The 15,486-nt window shown below is 42.3% G+C and overlaps 1 protein-coding gene across 1 annotated transcript in view; it reads right to left on the bottom strand.

Annotated features, from left to right (window-relative positions):
- The window catches only part of SLX4IP (SLX4 interacting protein), a 117,422-nt gene that overhangs the window by 97,447 nt on the left and 4,489 nt on the right, over positions 1-15,486 (bottom strand). Inside the window, 1 exon segment of the mRNA XM_063125864.1 lies at positions 9,754-9,815. The gene's annotated coding sequence lies outside the window, so the exon portion shown is untranslated.

Here is a 15,486-nt window from a genome sequence, read left to right as displayed (position 1 = left end):
GTTTGTGAAAAAACACACACATAAATTACGAGTACTACAAGGCAAAATGAGCCACGAGTATTTAGTGCTATATGTTGGAAATTCATTTCACACACAATTGACTCTGAGATGTTGACATATATGTCGAACCCAGCTAGGGATATATGGACTGTACAAATGGTATGAAATTTCCGATACAGAATAAATCTGTAGTAAATATTATAATAATATCAAGAATTAAAAAAGGTAATAAGGGCAATAAGCTTCACTCCATTGTTTCCTTCATTTTTTCCGCATTACTATTATTATTACTGTCATGGGCTGAGCCCATGGTTCCTTTAAGAGAACATCTTTTGCTTCACCCCAGGGAGAGGGAGAGGGGATTCTTTGTGTCTGAAAAGGGAGTAGCAAGCAAAATGCCAAGGCCACGGTGGGCGAAAAGTGCCTGGCATCTGATAACGCCTCCCCGGGCTGGTACCAGGGGAAGAGTAACAAGTTGCAGCTGTGCAATGCCTGGGAGTATTCCCCCCTCCCTTCGGGAGAGGTGTGAGTTGCTATGGGGTTTCTATTGGTCAGGGTGGGTCTGGTGACAAGGCAGTTCCAGAAAGGGATAAAAAGCCTAGGCACCCAAGGGTCCGCTCTCTTTCCTGTGGGTGTCAGGAGTCCAGTGTGTGTGTGGTGAGTTAGAGCATCCAGTCTGGGCTGGCTGGATGGTGGAAGCTCCACGCGGCCGCTGAGGCAAAGAGTTCTAATTTGAGTGGCGTAAAGTCAAGTTGGAGGGAGCAACAAAGAGGTTGAGTTGCAGAGTTAAATGTTTGTTATGTTTTAGTCTAGGTTTGGGTACAAGTGGGCAAGGGACCTTGCCAGAGTTACAGCTGGTGGGTGGTAAAGTGGGAAGAGAGTGTGAATTTAATTGGCTTGAGCATGTAAAGGGGGATGGGGAGGTATTAGTCCCTGCTGTCCTAAGTGTGTCATTCCTTTGTCCATGTTTCCCCCCCAAACCTCTTAAGTGTTTACCTTAATGTGTGGACCCTTACGGAAGTGTGTAGTGTGAAGAATAAAAGTGTCTGGTCCCTATCTCTGGAGTGTGGTGTTGCTTCCTTGAGAACCTAGACTCTAAAGGGTTAACAGGCAGTAGTGAAGGGGCGTGTGTCTGGGTTGGCTGAGTCAGACCCCCCTTCTCCGGCCTAGGAATCACTGAGTCAAACTGAGCGATTCCACCACAATTACCATTATTCATTTAGGGGAGGGAGGGAGATACATTATATTATACTATATTATATTATATTATATCGTTTGTGATATGTTGAATCAATGAAAATATTTAATAAAAGCATTATTTTTAAAAGGGGGGCAACCATTAGGGGACCTGTATGAGAGCCTATAGTAGCTCTCCTCTCCATTGCTACCAACCATTCACCCTACTACACAGCGCTGTTCCAGAGTCCCACAATGATTCTTATATGTCTGCAGTGCATCACACAATGGGAACAGGGCACATTAATAGGACACACTCTTAACCTGGTATTTGCTGGCTAGGATGAAAGTGATCTGTGGCAAGGGGTGTTTGAAAGAACTCCATTGTCCTGGGCAGATCACTACTGATAGGATTTGCCGGGATTCCAAATCTCTGCAAGGGGGGGGATCTATTAGAATGGCCCACCCTCAGACATTACTGGTTCCAGAAAAAGCTCTGAGTGGTTTAAAACCACTAAAGATTAACCACAAAGATTAAAAACTACTAAAAATATAGTATATGAAGTTTAAAAACTATTTACACAAAAACACACAAACAGGCAGTACACACAGAATGACATATATCTCATAGAATCATAAGAATTGGAAGGGGCCTACAAGGCCATCGAGTCCAGCCCCCTGCTCAGTACAGGAATCCACCTTAAAGCGTACCTAACAGATGGTTGTCTAGCTGCATCTTGAATGCCTCTAGTGTGGGAAAGCCCACGACCTCCCTAGGAAACTGCTTCCATTGTCGTACTGCTCTAACAGTCAGGAAGTTTCTCCTGATGTCCAGCCGGAATCTGGCTTCCTATAACTCTAAATAACTGAGCAATCTTTAAAAAAAAAAAGAAGAAAAAAAAAGAAAAAACCTGTTGCCCAATTCATTTTTAATATGTTTATGGGTGTAATCCTGTTGGTTGCTCCTTCATTAGATGGAAGCTTCTGATCTCAGAGGTTTCCGAATATCCAACACTGTGCCAGGCTGTTGCCAGCAGGATAAGAGGAGGTTGAAGACGATTTACACCTCTCGGTTCTTCTTTTTACATCTTTTCCTCTAGGTGAGCCTTTCAGCCTGTCTAGATAAGGTCAGCTGCCAGGGGCTGGGCTGGGCGAGGACTGGAGAAGCCATAGGATTTCTCGTGTCCTGGCTTTTCTTCTACCCTCCCCGCCCACTGAAACACCCACTTTTGCCTCCTTCGGAGGCTGCACTTGTGACCTCGGTTCTTTGCACAGCAGCTGTGAAGGGGTAGGGGCGGAGAGGTGGTATTTGGAGTCCCTCTCCCAAAATCTACGGCCTTCACAAGGGCACTCTCGGCAATCCTATAGTTTGTAGGATGGTCTCCCATGGACCATGGGATCGCTTTCCCCAGCTGCGTTTTAAAATAACCATTTCCCATGTTTTAGCTGCTTTGATATTTATAGAACTATTTTTAAAAAAACAAAAACAAAACATTCTTGTAGTGGCTGCTTTTAAATTCCTCTAAGTTGTTGTAATGTGTTTTATCATTTATTTTATTGTATTTGTTTTTATTATGTATTTTGCTCTGAGAACTTTGGCTATAGGACAACTCATAAAGTTAACAAGTACAACAAGTACAACAACAACAACATAAGGACGAATGCCGTAGCTTGCTTTGCACTGATAAATCTGCAAAAAGTGGCTATTAGAGAAGGTCAAAACTGGAGTTGAGTGAAAACAACAGTAAGGGCACAATCCTATGCTTGTTTAGAAAGAAAAATGTCCTACAAATCCCAGTATTCCCCAGCCAGTCATGGATTATGCCCTAAATGACGATGATGATAATGATTTATTACATTTATATACCGCCCGATAGCTGAAGTTCTCTGGGCGGTTTACAAAGGTTAAAAACAGTGAACATTAAAAACAAATATACAACATTTAAAACCATAAAAAGCATAAATACAAACAAGACTAAATGACTTGAGCAAGTGCGCAACTGGGATGGCTACTGGTTTATACTAAAACTAGCAGATATTTCAGGTGTTACTCGGGTCCCCGAATAATGTTAATCCATTTCCCTCCACTCGTTGCTGATGCTGCTCCTTGCTGCTCTCTTGAGGAGTAGCATCGCCAAGGAGTGGAAGGAAGTGGCTCTCAGTGGACTCGGGCAGCTCTGGACAAGGCATGTTGGGGTGTGTAGCCGTTTCAGAGATCTCAGGCGATCACCCACATGGCCACATGCAATCCCCCAGAGATCTCTGAAATGCCTACACCTCCCAGGACGCCTTCAGCGGTTCCTTGGCAGTTGCTGGAAGCTGTAGGCATGCTGGGAGGATTGGTTTTAAATTGTTTAAAAAGTAAACTGCAAAAATTTGGTTTTTAGGAAATTTTGGTACATTGTACAGGAAGAGCTATCAGCACCCCAAATTTGAAGTTTGTAGATCATCTAGAAATGGGCAAACATTTCTGGACGTACAAACCCATCAATAAGTTCAGCTTTATATATAAAGATCAGATTTGGTGTTTTTGTTTAGTTTATTAAAATAACTTCAGCTGTAATCATTAAACAGGCAGGCAGGGAGAAATTTAAGTTACCCATATAGTTGGTTCCCTAGGAGCGCATTCAGTCATGCAAAACTTTAGCAGTGAGCCTGCTGACCAAAACACAGTGAGTGCAACACCAATGTACAACCATCTCTCACTGGATCGACTCAGAAGAAAGAAACACTTTCTTGCCTGTACGAGAAGCAGTGCTAATTGGCTTGGAATTAGTGACATCATAAACCCACTTCTCCCTCTCCTCCCACCATCAATTTCCTAATATTTAGGAAATGGATTTCAGTTTTCAAGGGAGGAAGACAAATATCATTTTTAACTGAATAAACATGCATAAATGTAAAAATAAAAAAAAGGCAGCTTGCCTGCAGAATGTTGGGGAAGGGACAGCAGAGGGTACTGAAACAGCATTCAGTTTGCTTCGCAGTATGTTTGTTAAATGGATCCTGAAGTGGGGGAGCCTGGCTCAAGTTGCAGGAAGAAAAGAAAACGTGGTGGTTCCAGACGTGTATGCATGTCTAGCCCTATTCAACTGATTTTTGCTCTGTGATTAGGGTTGCAGCTCATAGTGACAGCTTACTTGCATTTGGCACAATTCCCCTGACAGACCTTCTCCCAGCGCATGCAGGCAGAGGCAGTAGGGGACATGATAATGAAATGGGGCTAGCGCATGCAACCACAATGTAGCTCCATCGAATGTTGATTCCCTGTAGAGGGAAACATCTGAATAGGGCTTCTTGTACAGACTGTAATCTAGCAAGTGGCCTGTTCCCCCCCCCCCTCTGACAGAGAAGACAATCCTAGATTGAAAGGCTTCCAAATAGTCTGTCCTGTATCACATACTGCATAAGTGCTCAGCTCCCCTTTGGGCTCCCCAGACGCTGTCCTGAATCATGCTTCAGGCCAGGGGGTGGGGGGACGGGGGACGGACACAGGCCATTCATCAGACAAATCAAAATGCTTTCTACATTCCTCAAGCCATGGGAAAAATAGAGCAGATTCTTTTATGACTTATCTTTGGACTTCAACACTTAACAGTCTGACAGAAGGGCTAATGCGGTTTAATTAGAAGCAAATGTTTTCTGAATTCAAAATAAAACAGGACAGGATAAAAGCTTGTTGAGTAAAGCTCTGGAATAAAGAGCCAGGGGGAGAACTCTTCCGTGTCAGGAAGAGGGCTCAAGTGCAACAAACAACTCAAACAATGTTTAGGCTGAAAAGAAAACCAAAGCTCCAAATCCGACACGGCACCCAATAGCAGCCTAGTGAAAGAGGACCTAAACACACAATTCCATTCAGAAGGGCCAAACAGCAACTATTATTATTATTATTATTATTATTTATATAGCACCATCAATGTACATGGTGCTGTACAGATAACACAGTAAATAGCAAGACCCTGCCGCATAGGCTTACAATCTAATAAGTTGTAGTAAACAATAAAGAGGGAAGGAGAATGCAAACAGGCACAGGGAAGTGTAAACAGGCACAGGGTAGGACAAAACCAACAGTGTAAAGTCAGAACAAACTCAATATTTGAAGGCTATAGGGAAAAGAAAAGTTTTGAGCTGAGTCTTAAAAGCAGTGATTGAGTTTGTAGTTCTCAAGTGTTCTGGAAGAGCGTTCCAGGCGTAAGGGGCAGCAGAAGAAAAAGAACGAAGCCGAGTAAGGGAAGTGGAGGTCCTTGGGCAGGCGAGAAGCATGGCATCAGAGGAGCGGAGAGCCCGAGTGGGGCGATAGTGTGAGATGAGAGAGGAGAGATAGGCAGGAGCTAGGCAGTGAAGAGCTTTGAAGGTCAGTAGGAGAAGTTTATATTGGATTCTGAAGTGAATTGGAAGCCAATGAAGAGATTTCAGAAGTGGAGTGACATGGTGCAATCGAAGGTTGACTGAAGGGATGCTGGGACTTGTAGGACTTCTTTTCTATCTAAACATACATAGGATTGTGCCCTACGATGCCTTCAACTAGGCACAGTTTTGAGACAACCTGCTATGTCTATGTGGGTATAATCCAAAATCCTAGATAAACAGAATACTTAAAACTAGATGGGGGGTGGGTGTTCTAGCATATGTACTCTGTGTGCAAGGTCTAGTTCTCTCAAGCAGTGTCTGGGATGTACCACTCCTCCACACACACACAAAATAATCAAATCCCTGTATGTAGAAAACTATCATGTAAGTGAGAATGCTAGGCTACAACTCTTTGCCCTGACAAGCTAGTTTTCTATGCACGGGTATGTTTTTGTTTAGAGCTAACCCTAACCCTTTAACAACCACCATAGGATTTACTTGGGGCCCTCAGCCAACGTTTAAAGTTCTTGCTGTGCACCTCCTCCACTGCTTACTTATTTACTAGTGTAACGCCCATGTCACCATGGCTATCGTAGTCTTGCTCCTTTCTGGCTTTTTTGCCCCTCATGAATAAAGCCCTGGCCCCTCCTTTGCGTGCCCAATTGGCCGCCTCCATCCCCTTCCCCCTTCGCGCTGGTGGCCACAGCCTAACTGCACAACTGCTCCCAGGCCCACCTTTGCACCACAATAATTGCCCGCCCGGGGTTATCACTCAACCCGGTGGAGGAAGGGTGCCCTGCCTGTTTAGTGCAGAGGAATTTAATTACTGTTAAAGCTCAAACTTTGAACTTTTTTCAAACTTTTTCAAATTTTTCTGCACATCTACATTGCTCAAGCTTCAGTTTAAAACAAAATGAGCCAAATCAGTCTGGTAGATCTCAAGTAATAAGCCTTACACTACCGTATTCTTATATAGATTTGATTTGAACCATGCCTTTCTACCAAGAAAATGGCACTCAAGGCAGCTTTAAAACATGTTCCATCATCATCATATGCCATCATAACAAAGTTTCATGAAAAAGGAACCTTATTTGTATCACAGATATAGCTCTGCTGTGCTCTTCGCTAAAGTGCAGCCGTGCTACCCAAGAGTTGGGTAATGTCATCCTCACTCTTGTATATAGCTACTCCAATATTTTCTATGAGAGGTATTAAATGCAGAAGATTGAAAAATCATCTTCTATATCTTCAGTAAGGCAGGTTCGTTCACAAAAACTGCCCTTCAGAGATTAATCCAGATCAAGGTGTTTGCACAACATAAATCTTAGGTCACTTGAGCAAATAAACCAAGCGAACGAAAATATGGCATCAAGTACAAGCCCTAACCAAAAGCCTGCCATAAGGTCTCCCCCAAATATTCTTTTCTACAATTGAAACATGTTCCTCTCCCAAATACACGAAATACATCGGAGCCTGGGCTTAGAATACTCTTGTTTCTACAGTTGATTTTGCCTCACTTCTGAAATATGACAAGTAATTAATCTGAAATGGTATGTCATCCCCAAACTTTGAAATTCATCTTCATTTGTATTCATGTTATGACTCCTGTTTGCGTCCATAAGTAAATTTTAACTATTCACAGGCAGTGAACTCAATGGGACTTTACTTCTAAGTAGATGTGCTTAGAAATTGTGTGGTAAGAAACAAATCATCTGTTTCTTGGAGTTCATGAATACAGAAATATTGTATAGGACCTAGGATGATTGTAAAGAAATCTTAGTTGATTTAATTGTACAGTTTTAAAGCACAATCCAATGCATGTTTACTTGGAAGGACGTCCCATACACTTTCTTTATCTTTAAATTGTGTGTGTGTGTGTGTCATAGCAACCATCCTCTGAAACAGTCTTCCCCAACATGGCTCCCCCCCCGATGTGTTGGGGACTACAGTGCCCATCATCCCTAGCCAGTATGGCCAGCTGATGTAGAAGCTGTGATCCTTCCTGTGTGAAAAAGAAAGGAGAATACCTCTGCCACCTGTAGTGTATAAGTACTTGTTTTAAAATTTATATATTTAAAATCTACTGCCCAGAAGATGTTTCTTTTCTTACAATGCAATCCTATGCAGGTCTACTCAGAATTAAGTCCTGCTGAATTCAATGGGACTTACTCCAAGAGAAGTATGCATAGGATTGAATTTAATTGATTAACCTAGCCAATTAATCAATTAAGGATGCAATCCTATGCTTGTTTAGGCAGAAAAAAGTCCAACAATTTTCAATATGCCCCAGCCGGCCATGCCGGTTGAATTTTAAGATGCCTTTTTAATAATAAATTCATACCCAGTCGAATTTTAAGATGCCTTTTTAATAATGTGCTGCTTTTAATAATGTATTAGTTTTAAATGTTTTAATTAGTTATATGTATTTTATGGTGTTTGCATTTGTGTTGTACCGCGCCTCGATCCAGAGGGAGAGGCGGGTAACAAATATTTATTTATTTTTTATTATTATTATTACTTTGTATGTCTAAACATGCTTAGGATCATGTCCTATACCTTGCAGCCCTAAAAAGTATTAAGCAACTCTCAATCACCCAGCTTGTTAAGATTTCTGCCCTAGCTTTTTGCCTAAACAATCCCTTTAATACCTGCCCTTCCAAGTATTTTCTTCTGCTTGGCCTTCTCAAATCCTCCTTGTCCTCTGGTAGTATAGGAATCGGCTACGAATTAAACCATCACAATCCTGCCCATTCTTTTAAAATCTGAAATTATAATAGAGGCCTGGTCAAGTTTTCAGTTTGCATTTGAGAATGCTGAACAATTTCCCAGCTCTGGTTTCAACAGTAATTTTCTAGTTGTTTGTGCAATTTCTGCAGTCTCTTTTCTTAGGGAAGACTGGGAAAAAAGTGGCAAATGCTCTGTGCCTTAAATGGACACTTCAGAATATCTTTAAATGATGTGAGTTGTAAACTGCACTCCTATAAAAATAAGGATGTAATTCATGAACCAATCAAGCAAAGCAGCAGTAGAAAAATCCCTGTCTAAAATTACTGGTTGGCACTTAGGAATGAGAGAGAGAGACAGAGACAGAGACAGAGAGAGAGAGAGATTGCAGTCCCATCTAAAAGGGGAAAAAAACTGATGCAGAGATTTTTGCACATGGTGTGCTATCAGTGACTTCAGCAGGATTAGTCACTGGCCACAATGCACTTTTAAGCGATTGCATACAGGATCTAAAAGGCATGAGCAAAAAGCTGATGCCATTAGAAAGATCTGATATAAATCTAAGTGCATCAAAGAGCAGAGCAGGAACTTCAAGTTCTGTTAAAAAAAACAATTCCAGTGAAACTGTCAATTGAAACCCTACTTTGAAAAAAAATGTTTCCAGAGTTGCCTGTGCTTTCAAGCAGAAGCTTAATTCCTAATGTTATCTTAGCCACTTGCCCTAGGCAAGCAGCACCACCTCCGTCCTCACAGGACGGGAGAGCAAGTCATGCTGATGCCGCACTCGTGAAGTCCAGGGCTCTTGATTTCCAGTGGCAGGGCACTGCCTGTAGTGATGAAACCAGCTTTGTCATGTGCTGCTGTGCTACTCTTCTTGATCAAGGAAAGAAAATGATGCAGATGCAAGGAGAGCAGACAGATAGGAGGGTTGTGGGGGTGCAGGGGAAAAGCTGTGGTGGCAGACAGATCGTGGAAAAATATATTTGCAAGACTGTATTATCGCAAGTATTTTTTAAAAAAAAGCTAGTCCTCAAGATATATGGTGAGGGTGGGGGAAGAGAGCCTTGTGAAATGTTGAGGACAATGAGCAACTAACAGTGTAATCCTATCCCTGTCCACTTACGTCCAACAGGGCTTGCTCCAAGGTAAGTTCAGCCTAGGTATACAGGTATATTTAGATATGTGCAGTACATGGAATAATGGGCTCAAGTTAAAGGAAGCCAGATTCCAGCTGAACATCAGGAGAAACTTCCTGACTGTTAGAGCAGTACGACAATGGAATCAGTTGCCTGGTGAGGTTGTGGGCTCTCCCACACTAGAGGCCTTCAAGAGGCAGCTCGACAACCACCTGTCAGGGATGCTTTAGGGTGGATTCCTGCATTGAGCAGGGGGTTGGACTCGGTGGCCTTGTAGGCCCCTTCCAACTCTGCTATTCTATGATTCTATATGTGGCTTAACCTTGTTGCAAACGTAGAACGTAGAAAGAACGTAGAGCATTCTTACTTGCCTGCAGGATAGAGACTGGGAAGATCTTGATTCAGATTCTCAGCTCAGCCGCAAATAACCTTGGAGAAATCACAACACAAAATGGAAATTAGCACAAGGATGCTGAAGGTAACGTTTGGTGATCATACCTTGCTTAAAAAAAAAAAAATCTTATGGAAATTGCTAACATGAACTGTAACAAAGAGCTTTCAATGAGGCTCTCATTCGGTAAAGCCTTGTATCAACCCACATTTTTCAGGAGTTACATTTGTGCCAGAGAAAATGGGCAGATAACTTGAAGTAGGCTTCATCCAACTATGCTCTGGTTTGTGTCATAGCAAAGATCCTCTCATTAGGATAGATAAGGTAGATTCTTGGGTTTATGGCACAGTGGCAGTTAAGCCATCAGACACTGGGGCAATTTATCTGAATCCTGACCTTAAAGGAGCCCTCCATCAATTTCTTCACAACACAGGCTTCAGCAGCTGAGAACAAATAGACCAAGTTTGCACAGAGGTGGCCAAACTGAGTCATTTCAAAACAGCCCTATTTAGCCCTGTTCTATCGGTGCAGGCATCACAGACACCAACTAGCCCTCTCTCTAGCTGAACGGTGCAAGGAGCGAACCTTTGTGCATAGAGCTGTAGGCACAGCTCTGTGCCTACAGCTATGCACACCATCCATGTGTACAGTTTGTGCTTGTACACAGGTACGGTAGGGCTGCTTGGTGCAGCCTTGCTCTCCGCATTGATAGAACATATGACCCCATATTCTGGTGGGGTCAACGTTGGCCACATTCGGACAACCATAAATCTCAGCTTAATTAGCCAAAATCGTCTGCATGCTCACACACAGCTGCTCCACTCCTTCCTTTACATGAGTCGCAAAACAAGCCAGGAAGCTGAAATTAAGCATACTTCCTCATTAAGTCTGAGCCAGGAAACTATGGATAGTGGCTTCCAAACATGCCAGAATAAGAATCAATGGTTTAAAGTTGGATCCCGAATCCTGGCTTGCTTGTACCCAGTTCAGATATAACAAGAAGCTATGGTTAACTGCAGCTTGTTTTGCCGCTCACACAAAGCGGGGAGCAAAACGCTTTGCACGGGGCTACTCTCAGCTCATGCACATCTCAATTTATTAAACTGAAACTTGATAGTCTGAACACGACCATTAAGTAAGTCCTTCATTTCCCTTCTTTTCATGCTAGCAAGCTTTGGTACCCAATTATGAGAAAACCTGCCCATCTTGAGTTGTCCTCACAACACAACAGCAACATCTAGTGTTCAACAAGATTATTACTGCAGGGAGAGTTGCTACCGTATTTCTTCGATTGTAAGACGCACACTAATTTCAGTACCACCAACAGAAAAAACAAACCATAAGACACACCTGCAATTCTAAGACGCACCCCATTTTTAGAGATGTTTATATGGGGAAAAAAGTGTGTCTTAGAATCGAAGAAATAGGGTAGTTACATAAAACTGGAGCCTCACAGTTTCTGCTCCAATTGTTCTCTGCTGCCATGTGTCTGGAGATTTCTGTTAAGATGTTATTCCCATTCTGGTGATCATATTTCCTTTTGCTCTTTCCCCATTCCTCTCCTTTGAGCCATCAACTTTCAGTTTTCCTTAAATAATAATACTAAGCATTTACGGAATTTAAATTTACAGTGTCGGAAGGGATTTGCGTTCATTTCTTTTCTTGTGGCCACAAGAACTTCTTAAACCCACCGTGTACGGTAGATTATTATTATTATATTTATAATTGTTATATTTATTTATTTGTATCCCGCCTTTTGCCCAATGCTGGGCCTCAAGGCGACCTTACAAAGTTTAAAACATACATTGGGGGGGAAACTTTTAAAATACACAACAAAATTATAAGACATTAACATAGATGGAGGGCCAGATTATTCTCCAAAGGCCTGCTGGAACAAAAAAGTTTTAGCCTGCTTCTGAAAGCCCATCAAGGAGGGAGCCAGCCTAACTTTCTCGGGAAGAGAGTTCCAGAGCACTGGAGCAGCCACCGAGAAGGCCCTCTCCCATGTTCCCACCAAGCGCGCCTGTGAAGATGGTGGGACTGAAAGAAGGGCTTCTCCAGAAGGTCTCAAAGCACCGGCAGGCTCATAAGGGAGAATACAGTCTTTCAAAATTCTAGCTTAGTATTATTGTCCCCATACTACAGCCGATGCAAGGGCTGACTTAAGGGAATTAATGACAGAGATTAGATTTGAATTGGAGGTGGCGGGGTACAGAGATAAAGCCACTTCCAGACTTGTAGATCATAGCCAAAACACTACACAGCTTTAAGTGAGGCTTCTGTCAAAAGGATCCTCCTCCTCAAACTGCAAGCCTAGCACAGACAGAATCTTATAGCCCTCCTTTAAGGTGGTTACAGAATAAATGTTACCTCCTCCCCACCCCCACGGTGACATTTTATGTGGGAGGCAACAAAACGATGATACGACTACCTTCTTAACGTCTTTGCAATATGTTGGAATGTCTGCCTGCAACATTCCAGGCACAAATGTCCCAGACTTCTAAAGTTTCCTGGCCTTTGTACACTAGAATCTGCTCCTTGCTTTCTTTAACACTGCATTTCTTGCTGCCATACTGATAAGGCCTTATTGTTTGAGGGGGTGGGGTGTTGCAGCTCTCCATACATTCAATAGCCAGGGAGGAGATGCATAACTGTGAACTTGAATTAGCCAGGTTTAAACGCTTAGCACTGTATGTCTGTATATAAGGTATGAAGATATAATTATGTCAACTGCCTTGGGAATCCTCACTGAAGGGCTCTAAACAGATGCATTCATTCAATAAATAAATTTTAAAAACACTTTGTGGTATTGAAAGACTTTGCATAGATTATCTTCTTTATTATTTATTTATTTATTTATTTATTACATTTCTATACCGCCCAATAGCCGGAGCTCTCTGGGCGGTTCACAAAAATTAAAACCATTCAAAGTATAAAACAACAGTATAAAACCATAATATAAAATACAATATAAAAGCTCAACCAGATAAAAACAGCAGCAATGCAAAATTACAAATTTAAAACCATGTTATTTAAAATGTATAGATTGTTAAAATGTTGGGAGAATAAAAAGGTCTTCACCTGGTGTCTAAAAGCATATAATGTAGGTGCCAAGCGAACCTCCTCCTTCTTGTGATCCTTACAACCATCCTGTAAGGTAGGTCAGTATTATTATCCTCATACTAAAGGCACAGGGCTAAGATAGGGTTGCCCAAGGGCACTGAGTGAGTTCAGGGCAGAGGTGAGATTTGGGCTTGTAGGTTTGTAGCTCAAACTATGCTACAACAGCTTTCTGGCAATGACACCACTTTCTTCCTCTTCTGGGAGCCGATACGATACAGCCTTATGTTGTGATTCCTGGCTTGGTTTTCTAACTCCTCAAGCATCATCTTAATCTCCGTCTCTCTCACACACACACCTGGTTCGCATGTAACGACAATCGGTTGTCATTAAATCATAGGTTGACATTCACAAACCAACAACAAAACATGGATTCTCTTCCTGGGTTGTTCTTGGTTAACAACCCATAGTTAAACTATAGTGCAGGGTTCACATGTAACAGCAACCCAGAATTCAACAACATACTCTGGCTTGTTATATGTGAACCATGTCACTCACCAACAGAACTGGCCTGGGCCCCAAATCCCCACTATATGATCTTGTCATTTGAGCTTCTAGTCGTAGTTCCAAAAAGCCTTATAACCCTCCCTTGCCTATTCACCCTTACTCATTTGTGCCTTCCACAGGGAATTCATACTTGGGGGAGGTGGTGCCCTAATCACTGGAAACCAAATTCCAGACAGACTCACCATTTTGTGTTTTTCCTCTTGCCGAATTCTGACTGGAACTCTCTCCCCTTGGGAGGCCTGCATCACCTTGTTGTTACTCCCTTGCTTGGAGTAACAAGAAGGATGAGCAAGAAGGAGATCCCCCCCCTTAACATTATGCAGCACTGAACTATTTAGCTTTATGCCTGAATCAAGCCATAGACTCAATTGGCTTTTTTGTCCTAAGTTTTTGTAACAGGTTCCATTAGAAGACGGATCGTAAGTATCTCCTTCTTAATAAAAACAACAACCTGGAGATAGTAACAGCCGTTCTGCTACAGTAGTTTTGACTGCGGGACCAGGACTGGGGATACCTAAGTTCAACTCCCTCCTCAGTCCTGAAGCTCACTAGAGACGTTGGGCCAGTCACAGGATTGTTTTGATGATAACAAATATGGGGGTGGGGGGGGAAATTTATTTATTTATTTATTACATTTTTATACCGCCCAATAGCCGAAGCTCTCTGGGCGGTTCACAAGAAAGAAGAACTCCTTGGAGGAAAGTGAGTATATAAACGTAATTCTGTATTCCATATACTAACATTGAACTCATTCTCTAACTGCGGACCCCTTCTGTAGCTAAAACAACACCTTCCACACACAGGCAGTATCAGCAGGAAAGTACAGTTTAAAAGCCAAACTAACCTTAAATAGGGAAAAACACACACAACTAAAATAACCCAATGATGATTGTTTGCACATCACACTACAATTCCTGGGTTGTGGAACCCAGGAATTGCCAGTGAACATGCTAACTTCCACGCTTTCATTTTTTAAATCAGGTCCTGGATTGTCTCTGGCTGGTGGTTTTAAATTGTTTTAGATATACGTTGTTGTGTGTGCTGTCTGTTTTATATCCTTACGTGAATGGGTTTATACTTTTCATAATGTATTTTAACGATTTTAATTTTTGTGAACTGCCCAGAGAGCTTCAGCTATGGGACAGTATAAAAATGTATTATTTATTTATTTATTCATTGCATTTTTATACTGCCCAACAGCCGAAGGTCCCTAATAAATGAAATGAATGAAATAAAATTTCCATTTTCAATTAACAACACAGGAATGCCTCTCCTTCCTTTTTCCTGGGTTGTTTCATGACAGCAAACCCAGAAACTCTGGCTCATTTATGAATTAATCAAAGAAGAGTTGCCCCAACAACAAACCATGGCCAAGAACAGTCCACAGTTTACAGGTTCACAGTCGCCCAGAGGGTCGGGGTGGTGGTGTGGGTCTTTTATTATTTGTGCCAGTTCCAGCCTCTTTCCATTCCACCTTCACATTGCTTCTCCTCCTTTGAGGTACATGTGGTGAGGCTCTTCGCTCCACTGCGACTGCGGATTGCAGTTCTGTACCGCCCCCCAGGCCCGTCCTCAAAATTTATCTCTGATTTTGATTCGTGGCTGTCCTTTTTCCTCTCTGATAACTGTCCTACTCTTATCTTGGGTGATTTCAATATTCATGGGGATGACCCTCAAGATGCTGCAGCTCTACGATTTCGCTCATTATCTTCCTCTTATGATCTTAAGCTTTGGTCTGATGCACCCACACATTCCCTTGGACACTGTCTGGATCTTGTTCTCACTCGGAATTGCTCTGTGTTGGACTTTTCTACTGCTCACTTTCCGTTGTCAGATCATCACCTAGTTTCTTTCAATATTACTCATAATCCTCCTCCTTCACGTCCCGCTTCTCGCTCTTGTCGTGACTTGCAATCTATCAATTATGAGGCTTTTTCCCAGTCTCCAGCCTCCTCCCTTCCTTCTGTCTGTTCGGCTGTCTCCTTGGACTCAGCTGTCTCCTTCTTTAATTCCTCCTTATCTTCAACTCTTGATAATCTTGCTCCATCTACAACTCGGATAGTTCGCCCTTCTCAACCCCAA

Source organism: Elgaria multicarinata, chromosome 4 (genome assembly GCF_023053635.1).
Source record: "Elgaria multicarinata webbii isolate HBS135686 ecotype San Diego chromosome 4, rElgMul1.1.pri, whole genome shotgun sequence".
Taxonomy (NCBI): domain Eukaryota; kingdom Metazoa; phylum Chordata; class Lepidosauria; order Squamata; family Anguidae; genus Elgaria; species Elgaria multicarinata.
The sequence above is the reverse complement of the archived record's forward strand: the minus strand, read 5'-3'. Positions and strand labels throughout refer to the sequence as shown.